This window comes from Pristiophorus japonicus, chromosome 13 (assembly GCF_044704955.1).
Source record: "Pristiophorus japonicus isolate sPriJap1 chromosome 13, sPriJap1.hap1, whole genome shotgun sequence".
Taxonomy (NCBI): Eukaryota; Metazoa; Chordata; class Chondrichthyes; family Pristiophoridae; genus Pristiophorus; species Pristiophorus japonicus.
Genome location: NC_091989.1, coordinates 100198336 through 100221886, shown reverse-complemented (window position 1 = coordinate 100221886; position 23551 = coordinate 100198336). Strand labels below are relative to the sequence as shown.

The following is a 23551-nucleotide window of genomic DNA, read 5'->3' as shown; positions in this document are numbered from 1 at the left end:
TACATGGCAGAACGTATACACCGGCTGTTGTAGCCCGACCTCAGTTGATCCAGAGTCCGCCAGCAATCGTTAATACGAGGCAGTTAACACCTTGTTGGTGCTGTGGAGGTGATCATTGGCCCCATTAATGCTGCTTTAAGCACTATGCGTGCAATGGTTGCAGAATAATGGGACACCTCCAGTGAATGTGCAGGCAAGCTGCAAACCCTGCAAACCACCACGTTGCATCGGAAGATCGATCCACAGTGGATCAGACTGAATTGGAGACTCGTACCGGGGAGGCAGAAGTTTACGGGGTACACACATTCACTACAAAATGTCCACCAATAATGTTGAAAGTTGAACTGAACGGTATTCCAGTATCTATGGAACTGGACACTGGGGCAAGTCAGTCCATATTAAGTAAAAAGGGCTTCGACAGGCAGTGGGGCAAAAAGGCACACAGGCATAAGCTCAGCCCCATTCACACCAAACTAAAACTTACACCAAGGAACTAATCCCTGTAATTGGCAGTGCAGAAGTCAAAGTCTGCTATGACAGAGCAGTACACAAACTCCTGCTGTGGATTGTGCCAGGGGATGGCCCCACATTGTTTGGCAAAAGCTGGCTGGGAAAAATGCGCTGGAACTGGGACGACATCCAACCGCTTTCGTCCGTCGACGACATCTCATGTACCCAGGCTGTGAGCAAGTTCCCATTGTTGTTCGAGCCAGGCACTGGAAGATTCTCGAGGGTGAAAGTGCAGATCCATTTGGTTCCCGGTACACGACCCATCCACCACAAGACATGGGCGGTACCATACATGATGCGTGAAAAAGTGGAACTTGAGCTGGACAGGCTGCAATGAGAAGGCATCATCGTATCGGTGGAATTGAACGACTGGGCCAGTCCGATTGTCCCGTTACTTAAGCAGGACGGCACGGTTAGAATTTGTGAGGACTATAAAGTAACGATTAACTGTTTTTCACTGTAGGGCCAGTATCCGCTACCCAAAGCAGACGACCTATTTGCGACCCTGGCTAGAGGGAAGACATTCACCAAGCTGGACCTGACCTCGGCCTACATGACGCAGGAGCTGGAGGTGTCTTCGAAAGGCCTCACCTGATTCAACACGCACAAAGGTCTGTTCATCTACAACCGGTGCCCGTTCGGGATTCGGTCGGCTGCGGCTATCTTCCAGTGGAACATGGAGAGTCGGTTCCTTGCACCATGGTTTTTCAGGACAACGTATTGGATACAGGTCAGGACACCATTGAGCACTTGAAGAGTCTGGAAGAGGTTCTTAGTCAGTTGGATCACGTGGGGCTCAGGTTGAAATGCTCGAAGTGTGTTTTCCTGGCACAGGACGTCGAGTTCTTGGGAAGAAGAATTGCAGCAGACGGCAACAGACCCACTGACGCCAAGACGGAGGCCATCAAGAACGTGCCACGACCACAGAACATGACGGAGCTGCAGTCGTTCCTGGGACTCCGTAACTATTTTGTTAATTTCCTACCTGTGTTAAGCACCCTGTTAGAACCCCTACATGCACTACTGTGCAAGGGAGATGACTGGGTATGGGGGAATTCACAAGAGGCTGACTTTAATAAAGCCAGGAATCTGTTGTGTTCAAACAAACTGCTTGTCCTGGATAACCTTTCTAAACGATTAGTGCTAGCTTGCGATGCGTCATCATACGGGGTCGGGTGTGTGTTACAACAGGCTAATGAATCGGGGATTTTGCAACCAGGTGTTTGTACAAGGCCGAAAGGGCCTACAGCATGATTGAAAAAGAAGCTCTGGCGTGTGTCTACGGGGTAAAAAAAATGCACCAGTACTTACTTGGCCTCAAGTTTGAGCTTGAAACTGACCACAAGCTGCTAATATCACAGTTCTCTGAAAGCAAAGGCATTAATACAAATGCCTCCGCCCGGATCCAAAGATGGGCGCTCACGCTGTCGGCATATAACTATGTAATCCGCCACAGACCGAGCACAGAGAACTGCGCAGATGCTCTCAGTCGGCTGCCATTGCCCACCACTGGGGTGGAAATGGCACAGCCAGCGGACTTGTTCATGGTCATGGAGGCATTCAAGAACAAGAAGTCCCCCGTTACGGCCTGCCAGATCAGGACCTGGACCAGCCAGGATCCTTTACTGTTCTTGGTAAAAAAACTGTGTCCTCCATGGGAGCTGGTCCGGTGTCCCAGTGGAGATGCAAGAGGCGATTAAGCTATTCCACAGATGCAAAGACGAGTTGTCCTTGCAAGCAGACTGTCTGTTGTGGGGCAATTGCATGGTCTTGCCCAAGAAAGGCAGATGTATGTTCATATGTGAACTGCACAGCACGCACCCAGGCATCGTAATGATGAAAACCATAGCCAGATCCCATGTGTGATGGCCCGGCATTGACTCAGATTTAGAGTCATGCATGCGCCTGTGCAACACTCCCTGGGTGCATTGCTCTCAGCTGAGCAATGCACCCAGAGAGGCACCGCTAAGTCTGTGGTCATGGTCCTCCAAACCGTGGTCGAGGATCCACGTCGACTATGTGGGCCCATTTCTAGGCAAAATATTTTTGGTTATCGTGGACGCTTACTCAAAATGGATTGAATGTGCAATAATGTCTGTAAGCATGTCGACAGCCACTATTGAAAGTCTATGAGCCATGTTTGCCACGCATGGCTTGTCTGATGTCCAAATCAGCGACAATGGGCCATGCTTCGCCAGTGCTGAATTCAAGGAATTCATGACCGCAACAGGATCAAACACGTCACATCTGCCCCTTCAAGCCAGCATCCAATGGCCAGGCAGAACGGGCAGTTCAGACCATCAAGCAAAGCTTGAAACGTGTGTCGGAAGGCTCTATGCAGACGCAGCTGTCCCGAGTGCTGCTCAGCTACAGTACCAGACCCCACTCACTCACCGGGGTTCCCCCAGCCGAGCTGCTCATGAAAAGGGTGCTAACAGCAAGGTTCTCTCTTGTCCAACCTGATCTCCATGATCACGTGGAGGGCAAGAGGCATCAACAAAATGTATACCATGACCGTGCAAATTTGTCACGCGATATTGAGACCAATGATCCCGCGTTTGTGCTCAGTTATGGACATGGTCCCAAATGGCTCGCTGGCATGGTCACACCCAAAGAGGGGAGTAGGGTGCTTCAGGTCAAATTGACCAATGGACAAACGCACAGAAGACATTTGGACCAAATCAAATTGCGGTTCACCAACAGCTACGAACAACCCGAAGAAGACACCACCAACTTTGACCCTCCAACACACACACAAGTGGCAACTGACATCATGGTTGACCACGAAGCCAAACTCACCATCCCCAGCAGCCCAGCATGGCCGGCTGCCCAACAGCCCATTGAAGAACTGACCAACCCACCCAAACCCGCATTTGTACCGAGACCATCGACAAGGGAGCGTAAAGCCCCAGATCGTCTCACCTTGTAAATAAGGGTACTGTTGACTTCACGGGGGAGTGATGTTATGTATTTAACCCCTTGTAACCTGCATGACACCTGACCACCAGAGGGCCCACCTGTTGGAGTCCCAAGGGATCCCAGCATCCCTTGGGAGCACAGTATATAAGCAGGCCACCCACACGGTACCGGCACTCTGGAGTCTAATTAAAGGAGCTAAATTCACACTTGCTCATTTTACACAGTACTCAGTTTCATCCTTTATTATGAGCGTATCAAAGGTGTTGCCCACCATTGATGTATCACCTGCACACCCTGCAGTGTGTCAGCCTTGTAAATAACACCAATGTTCTTTCAGGCAAAGCGATCATTGATGAGCTCCTCACATACGGCTCTTGCAGCTATTATGCCACCACGGACCCTTTCATGCGATCTACAGCGGAGACGGAGGCATGACTTCAGCGTCAGCCTGATTGTCTCAGCCGATGTCAGCGTCTGCCTCCTTGTCTTCCTCTTCCTCTCTCTGGTGAGGTAGACTGTCACTCATCAGGCAATTCTTGTACCCTCCTGCTAGCCAAGATGTGCAGCATGTAGCACACCACCACAAATTGAGCTACCTGCTCAGGGTGGTATTGGAGCTCGTCTCTGAGTGGTCCTGGCATTTAAAGTGCTGCTTCAACACTCCAATTGTGAGTTGCTCTGTGGCTCTCGTTGTATTGCCTCTCGGCTTCGGTGTGGGTGTCACGCAGGGGGGTCATCAGCCAGGTGGCGAGGCCATATCCTTTGTCACCAAGCATCCAGCATTGACCTTGTGGCTGATTGATAGAGAATACATGCAAGCTGCAAAGCTGGGAGAATGCATCAAGCCATCAATCAGCTTTGACATCTCAGGACTTTGGGCTGAGAGCCAACCATGGGTTAACAACACATACTGTTGAATCAATTGAGCCAATAAGGTCAAAGGGGGCAGGCTCATTATTGTAAATTGATCCAGGTATAAGTATAGCCATTTTTTGCCATGTGCTCCAGTGTAACAAAAGAACTGGCATTCTGCCAGAAGCTGTTGCAGCTGCCGAAATAAAGTTATGTTAAACTATAACCGGAATTCGCATCTCATTGAGAATTAAGAGATCTAACAATTTTGACGTCACGAACAGGATCGCTGAGGGAAGAAACTGAATTTTGGATATCGGACCTACATACTGAGGTAAGGTCTCCTCTTTATAAAAGTCCTCAGTCAATTGTCTAAATTCACCCCCCTCTACGCGATTCCGAAAGCCTCCGGTTTGCGAACCCTCCAGTTGGTAGTCGGCTCGAGGTCCCATATAGACGTCTAAACTTCGGCGGTGTGATAGTTAATTAATCACCGACCCACTGACCCGGCTCGAAAGCCTACGACTCGAGACCCCAGTAAAAAAATCAGTACTATGGCAGCAGGAAATAAGAGCAAAGAATTGCCTCCGACTGTTAAAAGTGGGCAGGCCCCACCTGAGGTTTCGATAGACAAAATCCTCGAACAGTTGAAAGAATACAGAGAGCAACAATTCGACTTATCTAAAACCTGTATCAAAATCGAAAAAAAGTATGGTACCTCCAAAGGACAATGGTCCTTGGACGAGATCAAAAGGGTCTGGGGAAAAACGACCCATATGAAAAATAAAGAACAAATCAGATGGTCCCTAGCTGTTATGGGACAGATCCGACAGCGGAATGAAATCATGACGAGGTCCCAACATGATACGGACCTGACCAGTACAAAGGACCAATTGCAAACGGTTTGTGAACAACTAAGACAGAAAAAACTTGAACTTGAAAAGTTGGAAGTGGAAGTTAAAGATCTTAAAGGTGAAATTAAAGAATGGAAAAAATCATTAGGTCAAGAGACAGTAATAGGAAAAGGAAAATGTATCGGTCAATTCCCAGGGTACCAGTGTTTGCATAAATTAAAAGCGCAAACCCGAAGACACGACCAAGGAATAGATACGGATTCTGAGTCCTACGACGATACAGGGTCAGAGGAGGAAGAATTAGGGGTGCGCTTTGCCCCGTTGAAAAAAAGACAAGTTGTAGTCAAATCAGAAGAGACTGTGGATGAGGATGGAAGCAAAAAAACAAAGATAAGGGTGCATGCAAAATACTTAGTTCATGATCCGGCAGACCCAGAGAAAATTGATAAATGGTCCAAGAAGTTGCCCAATCCAAAGAAAGGGTGAGTGAAAACATGGGACCAATTGGACCACTTAAGAAATATATATCAACGTCATCCCTGGGACGGAGTGCAAATTTTGACCATAATGGTGCCAAAAATACAAAGAAGAAAATTGCACACCAAGGTAGAAGTAGCTTTGGGGCAGGATGAGCAAGAATTAAACGCAGGGTGGGATGTGATTCAACATTGGCTGCAAACCTTCAGTCCAGCTAAGACAGACTGGGGAAAAATTGCGGCCTGCCAACAGAAAGGAACAGAGGAGGTCCTGGAGTATGACGAACGGTTTAGATGCACGTGGTTAGAACATTCGGGTATGAATCATACGGATGAGGAAATGGATGGACAAGCGTTTGGACCCCTGAAAGCAACTTTTGTGGCAGGTCTAAAGCCAGAACTGTCCAAAATGCTTAAGGTAGTGTTACCGGACTGGGAAGGTAGAGGAACTACCTTTGCAGCGTTGATGGAGCGATGTAACCAATTAGACAGGGATATGGGAGCTAAAGTCCTGTGCAGGCTATGGGATGGAAATCCCAGGATTCCGATAAACAGTCATTAGGAAAATAACCTGGAAAATGTCATTATTGTGGGAAAGAAGGTCATTGGGCCAAGACGTGCAGGGCGAAACAGCAAGGTCGCGGCCGGGGAAGAGGACGTGGCCAGGGATACAATTCAGCCAACAAATCAGGCTTGCCGCAAGATAATGACCTCATAGAAGCAGTTAAGCGACTGACAATACAACAACAGAAGGAGTTACTTGGGATAGCAAAAAACGATTAGAGCCTGCCCTGGCCCCCCTCCTTGCACTAATACAACAGAGGGGAGATGGGCTATATATAACTGTGAGAGTGGGTGATAAGGATGTGGACTATCTTTTAGACACAGGGGCGGAATTAACATGCTTACCCCAACAATATGGTGACTTTTTGCTGTTGGATGGTAGGGCACGTACAGCCGATGGAGTTGGGGGGCCATAAAATGGAAATTAAAAGGACAACACCGTATAGAGCTGGGTCCACATGAACTGGGCCGGTCTGGATAGGCCCAGTAGATCAACCCCTTTTTGGAATGGACTTCCTAATCCAAGTAGATTCATCATTGCATTTCGAGGATGGTCGGGTGACATGGTCAATTAGAACTTTAAAGAAAGAAGAATTGAAGGAAACCTGATATGGGCTAAAGATAAGAACGATTGTGGCCTACTCCAGATGGAGCCTGCGTCATTTACCGGGACCAAGCCTCCATGCATTGAACAGTATTCCATCAGTCCAATTGCCATCGCGGGAATCTTACCGGTTATTCAGCAATTGGAGAAACAAGGGGTGCTTATTGAAATGCATAGCTCCTCCAATAGCCCCGTGTGGCCGGTACAGAAATCTAATGAGACCTGGCGTTTGACTGTCGATTATAGGAAAGCTAACCAGTGTATTGATTAAAAAGCTCCTTTGGTCACAGATTCCTCCACCATTTTTAATGCCCTCAAACCGGAACATAAATATTTCTCGGTTATAGATATGGCCAACGGATTTTGGTCGGTGCCTCTGGCACCGGAGGTTCGACAGTGGGTTTGCTTTCACTGTCCAAGGACAACAGTATACTTGGACCCAGTTACCGCAGGGTTTCCACAACAGCCCTACGGTATTCCACATGGCTTTACAAAGCCATTTGCGAGAATTACCTCCCCTGTCATTCACAGTCATCCAATATGTAGACGATATACTGCTAGTTTCAAACATGGAAGAACAGCATGAACAAGATCTACGAGTTCTGCGAGACCACCTTTGACTGAAAGGACATATAGCCAGCATTGACAAAGCACAAATATCCCAAGAAGAGGTTGTATACCTGGGTCAAAAGATTTCACAAGGAAAGAGAGAACTTACCCAGGATAGAACTGCAGCCATTCGGGCTGCTAAAAAACCCACCACTATTCAGGAACTAAGGTCTTTTTTGGGATTGTGTAACTTTAACAGAAATTGGATTGACTCCTTCACACAGCTTGCTCAGCCCTTGAATGATATCTTAAAGGGAAACGTGCCTCTAAAGAAGCCATCATTCTCACTAAGGAACAGCAAGAGGCCTTCCTGAGTTTGAAAAAGGCCTTGTGTTCGGCACCGGCTCTGGAAATCCCCGACAGTGGAAAGCCATTTACCTTGTTTGTCCATGAGAAAGAAGGATACATGACAGCTATACTGACACAGGAACATGGGGATCGGCAAAGACCTATTGGTTATTATTCGGCAAAACTGGATGTGGTAGCCCTCGGATGGGGAAGTTGCCTAAGGGCCATGGAAGCTACATGTCAAGCAGTAATAATCACTGCGAGTCTAGTCCTTGTCCAAAAGCTGATTGTCAAGTGTCCCCACACCATACACACTTTGCTGTCTATGAATAGAATGTCTCAGGTGACGGCAGCTAGATGGACCCGCTGGACAGCAGTTTTGGAAGCTCCTCATCTCCATATCATCTGGGCCAGCCCTGTTAGACCCGCAGCTATGCTCCCGATGTCAGAATCGAGGGAGCAAGAGTGGGGAGAATGTGAAGAGCATGACTGCGTGGAGATTTTAAAAGAAACAGAAGAAGCAGCCTTAGCAGCAGAGGAGCCTCTGCACAACCCAGACCTCATCCTGTTTACAGATGGTTCCTCCTTTGTTGACAATGGTACCAGAAAAGCAGGATGGGCAGTTACAACCTTATATGAGGTAGTGGCAAAAGGATGTTTACCCTCAGGAACATCAGCACAACAGGCCGAGTTACGGGCCGTGTCAGAAGCATTTCGAATAGCAGAAGGACAGACAGCTAACGTCTACACAGATTCGCGTTATGCTTTTGGAGTCGCTCACGACTTTGGTCTGTTATGGCAGAAAAGAGGATTCCTCACTGCTGCTGGTACACCTATCTGAAATGAAAAAGAAGTCCAAGACTTACTAGAGGCCATACAATTACCTCAGGAAGTGTCCATCCTGAAGTGTAAGGCCCATACTCATGAGTCCTTACTATACAGTACAAATGCACGTGAGGCCCATACTTGAGAGAAGGTCACTCTGTGACCAGTAACCTTTATTCCAGCACTGAAGTGATGAAAGTGGGTGGAGCATCCCCTTTTACACCTGAAAGGCCAGGTTAGGAGTGTCTCCCACTTGTTCACCACCTAGTGGTCAATGTTCTCACAGTGTACAACTTAGGTCAGTTAAATACATGACACATACCAAGGAAAATACCACGGAAGCACAGGGAAATGCCCTAGCCGACCAGGCAGCTAAAGATGCCGCTTCACAGGGCGCTCCCCCAGAAGAACCAACACAGATGTGCAGATTGAAAGCACTCAGTACTCTGACACGAGACCTTCAAACAATGCAAGGCGAGTGCTCCCGAGAGGAAAAATGGACATGGATTGAGGCAGGAATTAAGCATTGCGAAGATGGTGTCGGAGACAAAGAGTTACCGACAAGCCAGTCGCGCCACAAGTGCTTATGCCTTTTTTAGCCCAACAGATCCACTTGTGGGGACACTTGGCCTCACAACAGATAACGACATGGTTCCAGAAAAGCTGGTGAGGTCGGGGATTTAAAAAACACGCCCAGCTGGTAGAAGACCGTTGTGTGGTCTGCCAGAAAAATAATTCTGGACCCATTTCATCTTTGCAGAAGAAATTGTCCCACAACAAAAGGGAAAGAAATCGAACAGGAGGAGGCCCACCAAATCTGCACCTACTGACACCCTTGGAAGAGAGGGTGGCTGATTTGTTTTTCTCCAGGCAGGACCCATCAATCAGTACAGCACAAGCTGGGCCCACACGCGAGGGAGAGGGTAAGTCCTGAAAATTCATTGTGGCCCTTCAAATCAACCTGCTGCCTGGTCTTCTATGTGTGATCCTACTCATGCCACCCACCCATCCTGCTCCCTCCTCTGCTGCTAACCATGTGACTGTTCTGTTGTATTTTGCAGAACCCGATGCCAATCCTGAAGATCCAGAAGAAGATTCGGACGCGGACAAGCCTGAGCATGAGATCATCTTCAAAGCCAACCCTCCAGACCAACATGGGGGTGAAGGGGAGTTGGGTCAGCTGGATGCAGCTACCACTTATACACTGAATTTGGAGAATGTGCAGTTATCAGAGTTGCGAGCCTCTTCCATGGCTAGTGATTTGAGTTCTGGTGGGACATTCCTTGGTTTCTCACAATCCGAGGTTGCGGGTCCCAGTAGTGGGATGCAGCAAGTAACACCAGGGCCCCACCGTCCGAGCCTGCTTCTCCCACTGGGATGCTGTGAGGCAGACCCAGGATGAGGGGAAGAAGAAATTGATCACGCTCTCCTGAGTTGCAGGATGCAAAAGATGAGGTTCAGATGATGGCATTGAGTGCGGAGAGCATTGACCTTACCCGATCACTCCTGGACACCATCAGTGGGGTGGGTGATGAGGTAGCGGGACTGTCGGGAGAAGTAACAGCAATGGCACGGGAAATGGGAACGATAACCGGGAACATCAGTTATGGAATAGTGTCCATGAAGGAGGGAATGTCAGAGGTTGTGAAAAGGATGACAGTGGCCATGAGGGAGGGAATATATTCAAAAGGGAGTTAGATGAAGTCCTTACTACTCGGGGGATCAAGGGGTATGGCGAGAAAGCAGGAAGGGAGTACTGAAGTTGCATGTTCATATGAACTCATTGAATGGCGGTGCAGGCTAGAAGGGCCGAATAGCCTATTCCTGCACCTATTTTCTATGTTTCTATGTTTCTATCATGGTAATGCTCCAACTAAGGCCCCCTGCCCCTGTCGGACCATTCCAGCATCTGCAGGCCGATTATATATCTCTCCCTCCATGCCAAGGTAACACTAACATTCTTGTCATGGTCGACAGATTCTCTAGATGGGTAGAAGCTGTCCCAACTAAAAGAGCCACAGCCAATCACACTGCAAAGGTCTTGTGTAAGGATTACATTCCCCGATGGGGTGTCCCGAGTAGCATTGACTCAGATCTGGGAATTCACTTCACAGGTGCTGTCTGCCAAGAAGTCTGTAGGTTACTGAACATTACGTGGGATTTACACTGTCCTTATCACCCACAATCATCAGGACAAGTAGAGCGAATGAATCAAACTCTGAAACAACGGCTTGCCAAATATCACCAAGAAGGAACACCAATTGTGCTATGTAGCATTAGGGCAACCCCAAAGAGAACTATAGGTCGAAGCCCATTTGAAATTATAACAGGAAGACCCATGTCGCCGCCAGGAACTATTTATTTACGGAAAGCTGATGTTCACTTAATGAGTGACACTCTGTTATTATACTGTCAGAACCTAACCAATGCTATTAGTTCTGTTTCCCGACAGGTATCGGCAGCTTGGGGTAATCCACCCGAAGGAGGACACGACATCATCCCGGGAGTCTGGGTTTATGTGAAAAAGTTGCATAAAGAACCTTTGGGTGCCAAGTGGGAGGGACCTTACCAAGTGTTATTGACCACCCAGGCAGTTGTTAAAGTCCAAGGAAAGAAAGCCTGGATCCACGCCTCACATGTTAAACGCGCACCCGTAACGGAAGCTGAAATCTAATAAGGACAATTACTTTTTGCCAAAATGTATAAATTTACTGTACTACTGACGAAGTATTCTAGGCATTTGCCTATTTCTTACTAGCTGACCCTCTGCACCAAAGGGAAATAATAGAGAACACAGGGAATTACATGTTAATACCTTTTTATATATGTCATACATTTATGTCAAACAAGGTAACATTTCCAGTTGTTGGGTGTGTGCGCATATTCCTATTCACTCAAAGGGAGGGATTCCCTTGAGGCCAATTCCCTTGAATATCTCGGAAATGGCTGAGTGGATAATTAATCAAAACAAAACAGGCAATGCGTTTTAGGATACGGAAAACTGGGCACCTAAATGGAAGTCAGCAGGTTACAATCTGACTACCTTTGAAGGGGGGTACCAACCATGCTACAATAATTCCAAACGGCCCCCATTTTTTGTTATCACTAATACAACGGGGATAGGAAGACCGGGGGAATCAGTCTGTCTGATTAGAAACATGAAGGGGAGCCAAAATATGGGGTATAATAACTACTCCCGGAATTATAATATAATCAAGCCACGGAACCGTCCAAACTGGGCCGATGTGGGAGTTCTTAACGTAACGGGGATTCTGAATAAAACAGATGGAAAAGCCTGGACAGGCCCCGGAGTGTTGCTGACAAAGAAACAGCTAACATTCATTGCCTATAATGGCACCTATTGGGTGTGTGGCCACAAGACCTGCCCTTGGCTGCCCCAGAATTGGACAGGATCCTGCTATTTAGCCTACATTGTGCCATATATGTATCATATAAAGTCCCTGTCATAACATCTACACCGTCCTAAGAGAGCTATCACAGAAACAGAGAGGTTCTTTGCCATTCTGATCCCCAGGTATGGGACCGCCAGACTGGCAAGGGAATCCATTAACATGGCATCCGTTGTGGAACGGGTAGCCAAGGATACCTCAGAGGCCCTAGTTAAAATCAATGCAGCAATCCGCACAGTAGCCCTACAGAATAGACTGGCCCTTGACGACATCCTGGCTGAAAAGGGAGGTACTTGTGTCCTACTCGGAACTGAGTGTTGCACGTATATCCCAGATAGCTCCGAAGAAATTACCCACTTAACGGAGCATATCCAAAAGGAGGTAGGAAAACTTAAGCAACCCCCATCATTCACTTTATGGAGCGGGGCCACTGAATGGCTTGGTTCAATAGGAACTTCATTGGTGGAAGGTTTAATTCTATTTGTTGTAATTACTTTACTTTTATATTGTTTGTTTATGTTGATTAAATGTTGTTGCAACCAGGCGATTGTAGCTGCTGTCCCGCAGGTGAGATGCCTTGCAGGTCCCAGCAGACCATCTGTACATGGCACGGGGGTATGTTATGTTTAAGGGAAGGTTGTTTCCTGGTTGAATTAAGATATTGATTTAGATTAAATTGGAATGAGTTTAATTAACCTACTAAAACCAGAATTCCATTGTGGCCACGATGGAATTCGGGTTGGTGTAAATTTGTGTGGGAGTTACTCGTCCGGACATGTGGCGAAACACATCAACAAATTTTAGAAGGAAACTCTATTAACATGTATGAAATTATTTTGCAGAATGCTTAACCAGTGATACCTGATGTTTTATGATTCAGTTTGTGAAAGAATCAAAGGGGGGATTGATAGAGAATACATACAAGCTGCAAAGCTGGGAGAATGCATTCCACCATCAATCAGCTTTGACATTTCAGGACTTTGGGCTGAGAGTCAACCATGGGTTAGCAACACATACTGTTGAATCAATTGAGCCAATAAGGTCAAAGGGGGTGAGCTCATTATTGTAAATTGATCCAGGTATAAGTACAGCCATTTTTTGCTATGTGTTCCAGTGTAACAAAAGAACTGGCATTCTGCCAGAAGTTGTTGCAGCTGCCGAAATAAAGTTATTTTAAACTACAACTGGAATTCGCATCTCATTAAGAATTAAGAGATGTAACAATTGATTGTTAAACAAGTCAGATACAGTGCTCTCATGGAGAATGTGAGCATCATGGATGCTGCCAGAAAATTGAGCATTCACTGCCAGTATAATTTGCTGTTGGTCGACAACCAGTTCGACAGTCAGGGAGTGGAATCCCTTGCGGTTCCTGTAAACCTCTGCATCCTGAAAAGGTGCCTGCATCGCGATGTGCGATCAGTCTATTGCTCCCTGCACCTTGGGGAAGTTTGCAATTCTGGAGAATCCTAGAGCCCTCTCACTCTGTGCCTCCCTGGTCATAGGAAAGCTGATCAAGTCCCTCCTGCATGCGTACAGGACTTCAGTGACCTGTCTAATGCAGCGATGTGTGGCATGCTGAGAAAGTCCGCAAATGTCTCCAGCTGTGGCCTGAAAAGTACCCGAGGCGTAGAATGACAGTGCCACAGTGACTTTGACCTCGACGGACAGTGCAGTACTGATGGTGCTGGCAGGCTTCAGATCTCCCATTATCAGTTGGCATACCTCAGTGATAACCTCTTTGTGGAAGCGCAGTCTCTGAAGGCAGGTGGTGTCGGGCAAGTCGAGGTAAGAATGCTGCTCCTTGTACTTGCCGGAGGTGTAACGTCTGGTCCTCCTCATCAGTCTGGCACTTCTTACTTTGGAAAAATAATGCAGTGGAGTGTTCCTTTGGTGATGTTGAATCTGCAGCATGTAATTGGTCACCAAGAGAGGGTGAGAAAGGACAGGCCCCATTGCAGTAGCTCTCTATTTTCCACTGATTGGTCACAAACAATGTCCCAATGAAGACACCTCTTCAATTCCAATTGGTCACTCTATGGTCAAGATGTTTTTAGACATGTTCACATCAACTCCAACAACCTGCAGAGTACATCCGAACTCCATCGAGGTTGAATCACAGCAGCCTTTTAAAGGATGCGACATGTGATCTAGAACATGGCATCCATAATGCTGAGATCAGTTCCGGTTAGTTCCATTTTTTCTGGACGTTATTTTGGGCGAGCGATATTGTGGATGATATGTGTGTGAGGTGGTGAAAGTGATGCTGGGCGATCTCATGGCCGCTAGTTTGGGTAAATATGCTTTTTACGACAATAAAAAGTGAGTGGGCGTTAATATTGAATCTCGGCGTTAAATCAGTGCTGAAAGTAACGCTGGGCGATATTATGGCCGTTGATTTCGCCCATTCTGATGATTCCGCCCAAAAAAAGTGGGCTGGTGGTAATATTTTTTCCTGGCGTTAAGCACATGGGGAAAGTAACGCTCAGCGCTAAGTTTCCGAAAAATACCTGTCAGTTTCCATTTTGTGCCAAAATGGGCGATATATGGGCGTTATACACCATTTCAGCGGTAAAATGGGCATTAAGTGTGCGTTAAGCATGCCAAAAAAGGGGAGGTTCTAGCCCCTAGAAACATAAAAAGTATATTTCACAATAACATGATTAAATCTACCTACAAACTTGTCTTTTGAATCTTTGAGTTCCTTCATTAACGTTTCTGCTTGAAGACCTCCCCTTCTTTCAAAAGTATGGGGTTAAAGTTCATATTTTTTGCCCAGAGCCATGACACTGCCAACTGAAGGGTACGCCATTTGCATAATTTGCCAGCGTGCAATAGTGTTTCTCTCAACCCAAATAGAAGAGAGGGTTTTGTAATCCTGTAACGGGACTTCGGAGTTCTTTTGTTTTCCCAAATGATTTCCAAACAAGCTGGTGAACGGATTTTCAGTATTTCTCAGGTAGCTAGGTACTATCAAGTGCTTAATATATTATGAACTGCTTAATTTTATCCCAGAGCCAGTCAGTCAGAGATAGACATACAGTTTAACAGCACTTGTCATTTTTATTGTTTAGATTTAGAAATCCAAAATAACAACTATTTATTAAAAACAGTCAAAAATTCTAAAAGTCAAATGTGTTTTTTTTTCATTTTAAATCTAGCTGGAAGATGAATTTGAATTATTGGGCTGTACTTTGCTGATTTTTTGCCCTCTCTCAGAGCCTTGCTTCATCTGAACTGTGTTGTTCATATCAATCATGGAGCTATTAGCATCAGTATGCCCTTCCTAGTGCTTCCAGGGCCTGGAGCCCCTCCCCCCGCTGCCCAGTGCTTTTAGACTCAGGCCCCTGCTCAGTGCTTCGAGACCCCACTCCTGCTAGACTCCAGAAGGCCCCTCCTCAGTGTTTCTAACCTGCTGCTCTGCACCCACTCCTAAAACTACCGTCTCTGCCCCAATAACATCCAGCTCACTGACACCATTGTCCAACTCTCTCACCTGTCCGTCAGTGATCTATGGAATGAAGGAATAATATTCAGTGCTGCAATACCCGCCATGTTACAACTCACCTAAACAGCCGTCCATCCCTGCTCATGGCAGGCTGAGTTCACCAGTGAGCTAGTCTCAAATATACACACCACTGACTCCAATGGAAGCAGTTCCCAACACTTTATAGCCTTAATCCCAGCTGCCATTTACTGAAACTAGACTTAAGGCAACCCTTTCTCCAATACTTCCACAAACTGCACCTTCTCTTGTTATCAGACCTCTGGACACCCCCCCCCGTCCAAGCACCCACCCCCGCACCCTGCCCCCGCTCCACACTACTCCCAGACATTGGGACTCCCCTCACTGTTATCAAACCACAAAGCCCCCTGACTATTTCGACATCCCACCAATCTTCCAGTTAACAAATGTCACATTCACCTCCACACCACTGGCAAACCACCAGACTAGCCCCAATGCTGCCAAAGCCCAGTTAACTCCCACCAAACCCCCTCATTGCTGCTAAATCTCACACACATACTGCCTATCACCGACTACTTTCCACTGTATCCTAGGCTTTTAAAAAGGGTATAAAAATTAGTTACATATATAAAGAAACATAACAACAATCGAGGTATTCCTTCATAACTTTCATATAACAATGTACAGAATTACACAATATGTTCCCCAAAACACCAGTCCAAATCTTACATTACCATGTATTAAAGTACAATTTTACGTATACAGTCACTGTAAGTCAGTGGCCATAATAACAATACATTCTGCATCATTTCACATAACACTCTATTCGTATGAGAGAGTCTCTTTCAATTTACTGTGAGCAACTGCATAGGAGATTGGTTAAAATGTATAAAAGTCAGGCATCTGTCACTCTTGAATTGTCACTCTTGGTGGACCTGTGAGGAGGCGGCAGCAGAGGATGCAGCAGAGAAAAAAAAGCGCGGATTGTGCAGTGTTATACATGTGGGCAGCGCTCAACACTTGTACACCCTCCAGGGAAAGGCATTAAAGATGGTGGAGATAGAAAGAGATTTGGGCATACAAGTGCATGCATCCTTAAAGGTGCATGAGCAAAGCTGTGCAGTGATCGCTGGAGCAAATCGGGTGTTGGGGCAATTGAGTATAAGGTGAGGCGTACTGTTTTGTCCTTGTACAAGACCTTAGTCAGGCCGCACTTGGAATACTGTGTCCAGCTTTGGTCTCCTCACATGGTGGGCGATATTGAGACTCTGGAAAGGGTGCAGAAGAGGGCCACTAGACTTTAAAGCATCTTAGTTATCAAGATAGCTAAATGAGTTGGGACACTATACCTCAGAGCAGCGTAGACTTAGGGGGGATTTTATTGAGGTTTATAAGGTAATGAAGAGAAAAGACGGTGTTCCTACTGACAGTTTATTTCAATTAAATAGGTTAGGAAGGACCTGGAGTCACAAATGTAAGTTGTATAGAGCTAGATCTAGGTTAAACGTCAGGAGGTGGCTCTTTTCCCAGAGAATAGTAGACCTCTGGAACAAGCTGCTGTTTCATGTGGCGGATGGAGACTTGCTGAATTCCGTCAAGCAGAAGCTTGATTTGTTTCTGGCTGCGGTCGAGATCACCTTTTACAGAAGGTAGGTACTGCAGGGAATTTCATGGCCAGAGTGATCTTCTGGACTAGTTTTGATCGCCTAAATGGATGAGAGAGGAATTTCCCAGATTTTTTTTTCCCAAATTGGCCTGGGTTTTTTATCTAAATTTTTGCCCCTCCCAGGACACCACATGGTTTGGGGTGGGGTGGAGTGTATATGTTGTGATACACAAGGTATCGCAATTGTGTGGGACACGCTCGATGGACCAGATGGTCTATACCTGTCCGTTATTGTTCATATGTTCGTATGTACCTCCTTGTGGAACCGTAGCCTTCTTATTCACTGCTCCTCGGACATATCAAGGTACGAAGAATGCTCACGGTAAACCCTCGGGGGAGGGGGGGCAATAAGGCCTCCGGCCCCAATATCTGCGGTGTCTCCTCAGGCGTGGACCCACATTGGTCATATCCCGTCTGTGTAGCCGGTGCTTTTAAAGTAGTCGCTGCAGCACCACGTGGTGTGCCAGCGCTGCCCCCATCAAGTTGCCGATGGTAAGAGCGAGATGGTGCTCGTCAATGGAGCCGAAATGCTAGTCAATGAGGTAAGTACTCAGCAGCTGCAGCACACCCACACCGACACACTCTGCCAGCGAAATACAGAGCATTCACCACGACCTCTGTGCCCCGGCTACTACTCCGCCCCCGTAACCGTCAGTTGTGAACAGCAGTTTTCTGTGGTGAGTTAAAGTTTGCAGCAGGTGGTGACATCACCGACCCTGGGTACTAAGCCATTAGCGGCACGGTAACGCCTCTCTGGGACGCTAACGGCTGGCGGACACCAACCAAATTTTGGTCCCAAAGATTTAAAACTAAGAGAGCAAGCGACGCGGCGAGAGATAAAGGTAGGCCTGACTTTTAAGACACTTAGTGGGTAAAATTCGGGACCTTCGGGCCTCCTTTGGCAGCTAGCGGGGGCGCTAAGTGGGCACTGAGGCGGTAGCTCCACACTGAGGCAAATCCTGCGACATACGCCAAACCTGCCCCCCCGTAGCGCCGCCGCTACGAGTTAGCACCAGAGACTTCACGCCAGGCAGATTGTGACGTCGATGATTGTGCAATGCTCACTGGGCGCCCGATCTGCAAAATTCATTGTCGCCCCCTGTCTTAGTACTTCACCCGGCCAGCGACAGGAAGAGGAGGAGTCAAGCAGGCAGATGCTGGCTCCAGGGGCGCTACTTAAAGGGATCATGAGTAATGAGTTGCAGCTGTGTGGTTAGTGCTGTTTCACTGCTTCCTTGTCAGTTTGACACTATGCAACAGTTGAATTCAATCATTTAAACATTGTTTAGTCTCCTGAATGTTGTGGCCACTAAAAATTAGTGACATTTTTATTCTCACAACATATCAAAGTGCTGCACTAGAATGAGGTTCTGCAGCATCAATGAACCTCCCCTTTATGGACTGAAAAGATTCTGTGGCAATGAATACTTGTGATTAGACTGCACCTGATAATGCTTAGCGCTTTGAATCTAACGCCATGAAGCTTGGCCATTCGCACTTGATTTAATGCACCAATCCTTTGAGAAATAAGATTTAATTTTGCCTGCAGCGTGATTCATTAGTGCCTGGCGCTAAATCTCAAACTATTCTAAAGTTCCTGGGCTATAATTAATTTCTGCCCCTTCGCCTTAGGTTTATTTCTGTAAGATAGTTAATAGTCGAATAAATAGAGGCATGGCAGGGTGCCTCAGGCCCGTGGAACACACATTCTGTGCCATGTGGGAACTCCAGGATACTTCTCATGTCCTGGTCAACCACATGTGCAGGAAGTGTCGTCGGCTAGAGGAGCTCGAGCTCCGGGTTTTGGAGCTTAAGCAGCAGTTGGCATCACTGTGGTGCATCCGTGAGGCTGAGAGCTATGTGGATAACACGTTTCAGGGTGTGCTCACCCTGTAGCATACCAGTTTGCAGACAGGGAGGGAATGGGTGACCGTCAGACACAACAAGGGGACCAGGCAGGTAGTGCAGGATTCCCGTGAGTGAATATCTCCCTCCAACCAGTGGTGAGAGCGATGGTTCCTCTGGGAAGTACAGCCAGAGCTAAGTCCACAGCACTATGTGTGGCTTTGCTGTACAAGGGAGGAGGAGGAAGATCTGGAAGGACATAGTGGTAGTGGATTTGATAGTTCGGGGAACAGACAGGAGTTTCTGCAGCCGCAGACATGATGCCAGGCACAAAAATTGTAAATAAGTAATAAAAGGTGAATTAGGGACCAAAAAGGATACTGACACATGGAGGCAGAGGCATAGCTGAGATACTAAATGTGAATTTGCATCTGTCTTCACCAAGAAGACAGATACAAACTGAATGGTCTGCACCTCGGCAGGACTGGAACTGATGTCCTAGGGGGAGTGTTTGCGAGTGCTGTTGGGGAGGATTTAAACTAATAGGGCAGGCGGATAGGAACCTATGCAGGAAGTCAGAGGGAAGTAAAATGGGGTCAGAAGCAAAAGGTATAAAGGAGAAAAGTAGAACTTAAGGGCAGAAAACTCAAAGGCAAAAATCAAAAAGGGCCACATTACAACATAATTCTAAAAGGACAAAGAGTGTTAGAAAAACAAGCCTGAAGGCTCTGTGTCTCAATGTGAGGAGCATTTGTAATAAGGTGGATGATTTAACTGCACAGATAGCTGTTAACGGATACGATGTAATCGGGATTACCAAGACATGGCTCCAGCGTGACCAAGGCTGGTAACTCAACTTCCAGGGGTATTCAATATTCAGGAAGGATAGACAGAAAGGAAAAGGAGGTGGGGTAGCGTTGCTGGTTAAAGAGGAGATTAATGCAATAGTAAGGAAGGACATTAGCGTGGATGAGGGAGAATCTGTATGGGTAGAGCTGCGGAACACCAAAGGGCAGAAAATGCTCGTGGGAGTTGTGTACAAACCACCAAACAGTCATAGAGAGGTTGGGGATGGCATCAAACAGGAAATTAGGGATGCGTGCAATAAAGGTACAGCAGTTATCATGGATGACTTTAATCTACATATAGATTGGGCAAACCAAACTGGTAGCAATACGGTGGAGGAGGATTTCCTGGAGTGTATAAGGGATGGTTTTTGAGACCAATATGTCGAGGAACCAACTAGAGAACTGGCCATCCTTGACTGGGTGTTGTGTAATGAGGGAGGATTAATTAGCAATCTTGTTGTGTGAGGCCCCTTGGGGAAGAGTGATCATAATATGATAGAATTCTTCATTAAGATGGAGAGTGACACAGTTAATTCAGAGACTAGAGTCCTGAACTTAATAAAGGTAACTTCGACGGAATGAGACGTAAATTGGCTAGAATAGACTGGCGAATGATACTTAAAGGGTTGACGGTGGAAAGGCAATGACAGACATTTAAAGATCACATGGATGAACTTCAACAATTATACATCCCTGTCTTGCGTAAAAATAAAATGGGGAAGGTGGTTCAGCTGTAGCTAACAAGGGAAATTAGGGATAGTGTTAAATCCAAGGAAGAGGCATTTCAAGTGGACAAAAAAAGCAGCAAACCTGAGGACTGGGAGAAATTTAGAAATCAGCAGAGGACGACAAAGGGTTTAATTAGGAGGGGGAAATTAGAATATGAGAGTAAGCTTGCAGGGAACATAAAAACTGACTGCAAAAGCTTCTACAGATATGTGAAGAGAAAAAGGTTAATGAAGACAAATGTGGGTCCCTTACAGTCAGAATCAGGTGAATTTATAATGGGGAACAAAGAAATGGCAGACCAATTGAACAAATTCTTTGGTTCTGTCTTCACTAAGGAAGACACAAATAATATTCTGGAAATACTAGGGGACCGAGGGTCTAGCGAGAAGGAGGAATTAAAGCAAATCCCTATTAGTCAGCAAATTGTGTTCGGAAAATTGATGGATTCAAGGCCGATAAATCCCCAGGGTCTGATACTCTGCATCCCAGAGTACTTAAGGAAGTGGCCCTAGAAATAGTGGATGCATTGGTGGCCATTTTCCAACATTCTATCGACTCTGGATCAGTTCCTATGGACTGGAGGGTAGCTAATGTAACCCCACTTTGTAAGAAAGGAGGGAGAGAGAAAACAGGGAATTATAGACCAGTCAGCATGACATCGGTGGTGGGGAAAATGTTGGAATCAATTATTAAAGATGTAATAGCAGCGCATCTGGAAAGCAGTAACAGGATCGGTCCAAGTCAGCATGGATTTATGAAAGGGAAATCATGCTTGACAAATCTTCTGGAATTCTTTGAGGATGTAACTAGTAGAGTGGACAAAGGGGAACCAGTGGATGTGGTGTATTTAGACTTTCAAAAGGCTTTTGACAAGGTTCCACACAAGAGATTAGTGTGCAAAATTAAAGCACATGGTATTGGAGGTAATGTACTGACGTGGATAGTGAAATGATTGGCAGACAGGAAGCAAAGATTAGAAATAAATGGGTCCTTTTCAGAATGGCAGGCAATGACTAGTGGGGTACCGCAAGGTTCAGTGCTGGGACCCCAGCTATTTACAATATACATTAATGGTTTAGACAAAGGAATTAAATGTACTGTCTCCAAGTTTGCAGATGACACTAAACTGGATGGCAGTGTGAGTTGTGAGGAGGATGCTATGAGGCTGCAGGTTGACTTGGACAGGTTAGGTGAGTGGGCAAATGCATGGCAGATGCAGTATAATGTGGATAAGTGTGAGGTTATACACTTTGGGTGCAAAAACAGGAAGGCAGAATATTATCTGAATGGCGGCAGATTCGGAAAAGTGGAGGTGCAACGAGACCTGGGTGTCATGGTACATGAGTCATTGAAAGTTGGCATGCAGGTACATCAGGCGCTGAAGAAGGCAAATGGTATGTTGGCCTTCATAGCTAGAGAATTTGTGTATAGGAGCAAGGAGATCTTACTGTAGTTGTGCAAGGCCTTGGTGAGGCCTCACCTGGAATATTGTGTTCAGTTTTGGTCTTCTAATCTGAGGAAGGATATTCTTGCTATTGAGGGAGTGCAGCAAAGGTTTACCAGACTGATTCCAGAGATGGCTGGACTGACATATGAGGAGAGATTGGATCGACTGGGCCTTTATTCACTGGAACTTAGAAGGATGAGAGGGGATCTCTTGGAAACATATAAAATTCCGATGGGACTGGACAAGTTAGATGCAAGAAGAATGTTCCCAATATTGGGGAAGTCCAGAACCAGGGGACACAGTCTAAGGATAAGGGGTAAGCCATTTAGGACTTAGATGAGGAGAAACTTCTTCACTCAGAGAGTTGTTAGTGTGTGGAATTCCCTACCACAGAGAGTTGTTGATGCCAGTTCATTGGATAAATTCAAGAGGGAGTTAGATATGGCCCTCACGGCTAAAGGGATCAAGGAAAGCAGGAAAGGGGTACTGAGGTGAATGATCAGCCATGATCTTATTGAATAGGTGCAGGCTTGAAGGGCTGAATGGCCTACTCCTGCACTATTTTCAATGTTTCTATGTTTCCATGTTTCTACTGTCCACCTCAAGAATTTGTTGCTCTGCTACTGTCGACAACAATGACAGCAACAAGAGGCACTTTTGGAGTGGTGCTTCGGCAGGGGCAAGAGCAGGATGTGTAGGTGATAAAAGGAGGAAGGAGGGATGGCTGTAATCTGGAGTGGACAATGGAGGGATGGCCTTAATCTATTTATTCAATTACATTTAAATTAAAATGCGGTAGGCAGCAATGTTACAAAGAGGAAACACCTTGCTGTTTACTGACCAGGTTTACTCAGACTCAGAGCTCCGCCTTTGTGCTCTCCGTGACTTCACTTCACCAGATTTTCCCTTTCGTTAGTTTCACTCTCTGCTCTTCTCAATCTATTTTTTATATTAGTTATCAATTATTCTGAATATTTATTCCATGATTTATTTATAGTTCAGTTAAAAGTAAAAAGTGAACACTAAAAAGAGTGAAAAAGGAGATTAAATACTGAGCTCAATTTCCTCCGGCTCCACCGCTGATAAAGATGTCACTTGGGTGATTTTTCTTTCTCAGTTTCTTAACAAACCGCTCCTCCCCGCTCCCGCTCCGTGTAAATCCCACTCCCGCTCTGTGTAAATCCCACTCCCGCTCCCGCTCCCGCTCTGCATAAATTCCGTTCCCGCTCCCGCTCTGTGTCAATCCTGCTCCTCCCCGCTCCCGCTCTGTGTCAATCCCACTCCCACTTCCACTCTGTGTAAATCCTGCTCCTCCCCTTCCGGCTCTGTGTAAATCTCGCTCCCTCTCCCGCTCCTGTTCTGTGAAAATCCCGCTCCCGCTTCCACTCTGTGTAAATCCTGCTCCTCCCCTTTCCACTCTGTGTAAATCCCCGCTCTTCTCTGCTCCCGCTCTGTGTAAATCCCGCTGCTCTCCCATTTTATTTAAATCCCTGCCCTGCTCACTGCTCCAGCTCTTTTTTAATAAAAATTTTCTTTTTCAAATGTTGTAATATCTACCTAGACATTATGAACAAATTGTGGAGTGTTCTCAGTATTTTGAGGAATATTAAACTTCAATTATATGAATGTACCTTACTGC

At 46.3% G+C, this 23551-nt stretch overlaps 1 long non-coding RNA gene across 3 annotated transcripts in view; it reads right to left on the bottom strand.

The window, feature by feature from the left end:
* The window catches only part of LOC139278053 (uncharacterized), a 51998-nt gene extending 28962 nt beyond the window's left edge, over positions 1–23036 (bottom strand). The window contains exon 1 of one of the 3 annotated variants that reach the window (XR_011596208.1): positions 22965–23036. This is a non-coding gene — a long non-coding RNA (uncharacterized lncRNA). Of the gene's footprint in view, positions 1–17296; positions 17341–22753; positions 22805–22964 lie in introns of those variants that run through there. The other 2 variants (XR_011596205.1, XR_011596207.1) reach the window with 2 other exon arrangements.
* Positions 23037–23551: the final 515 nt, after the last annotated feature.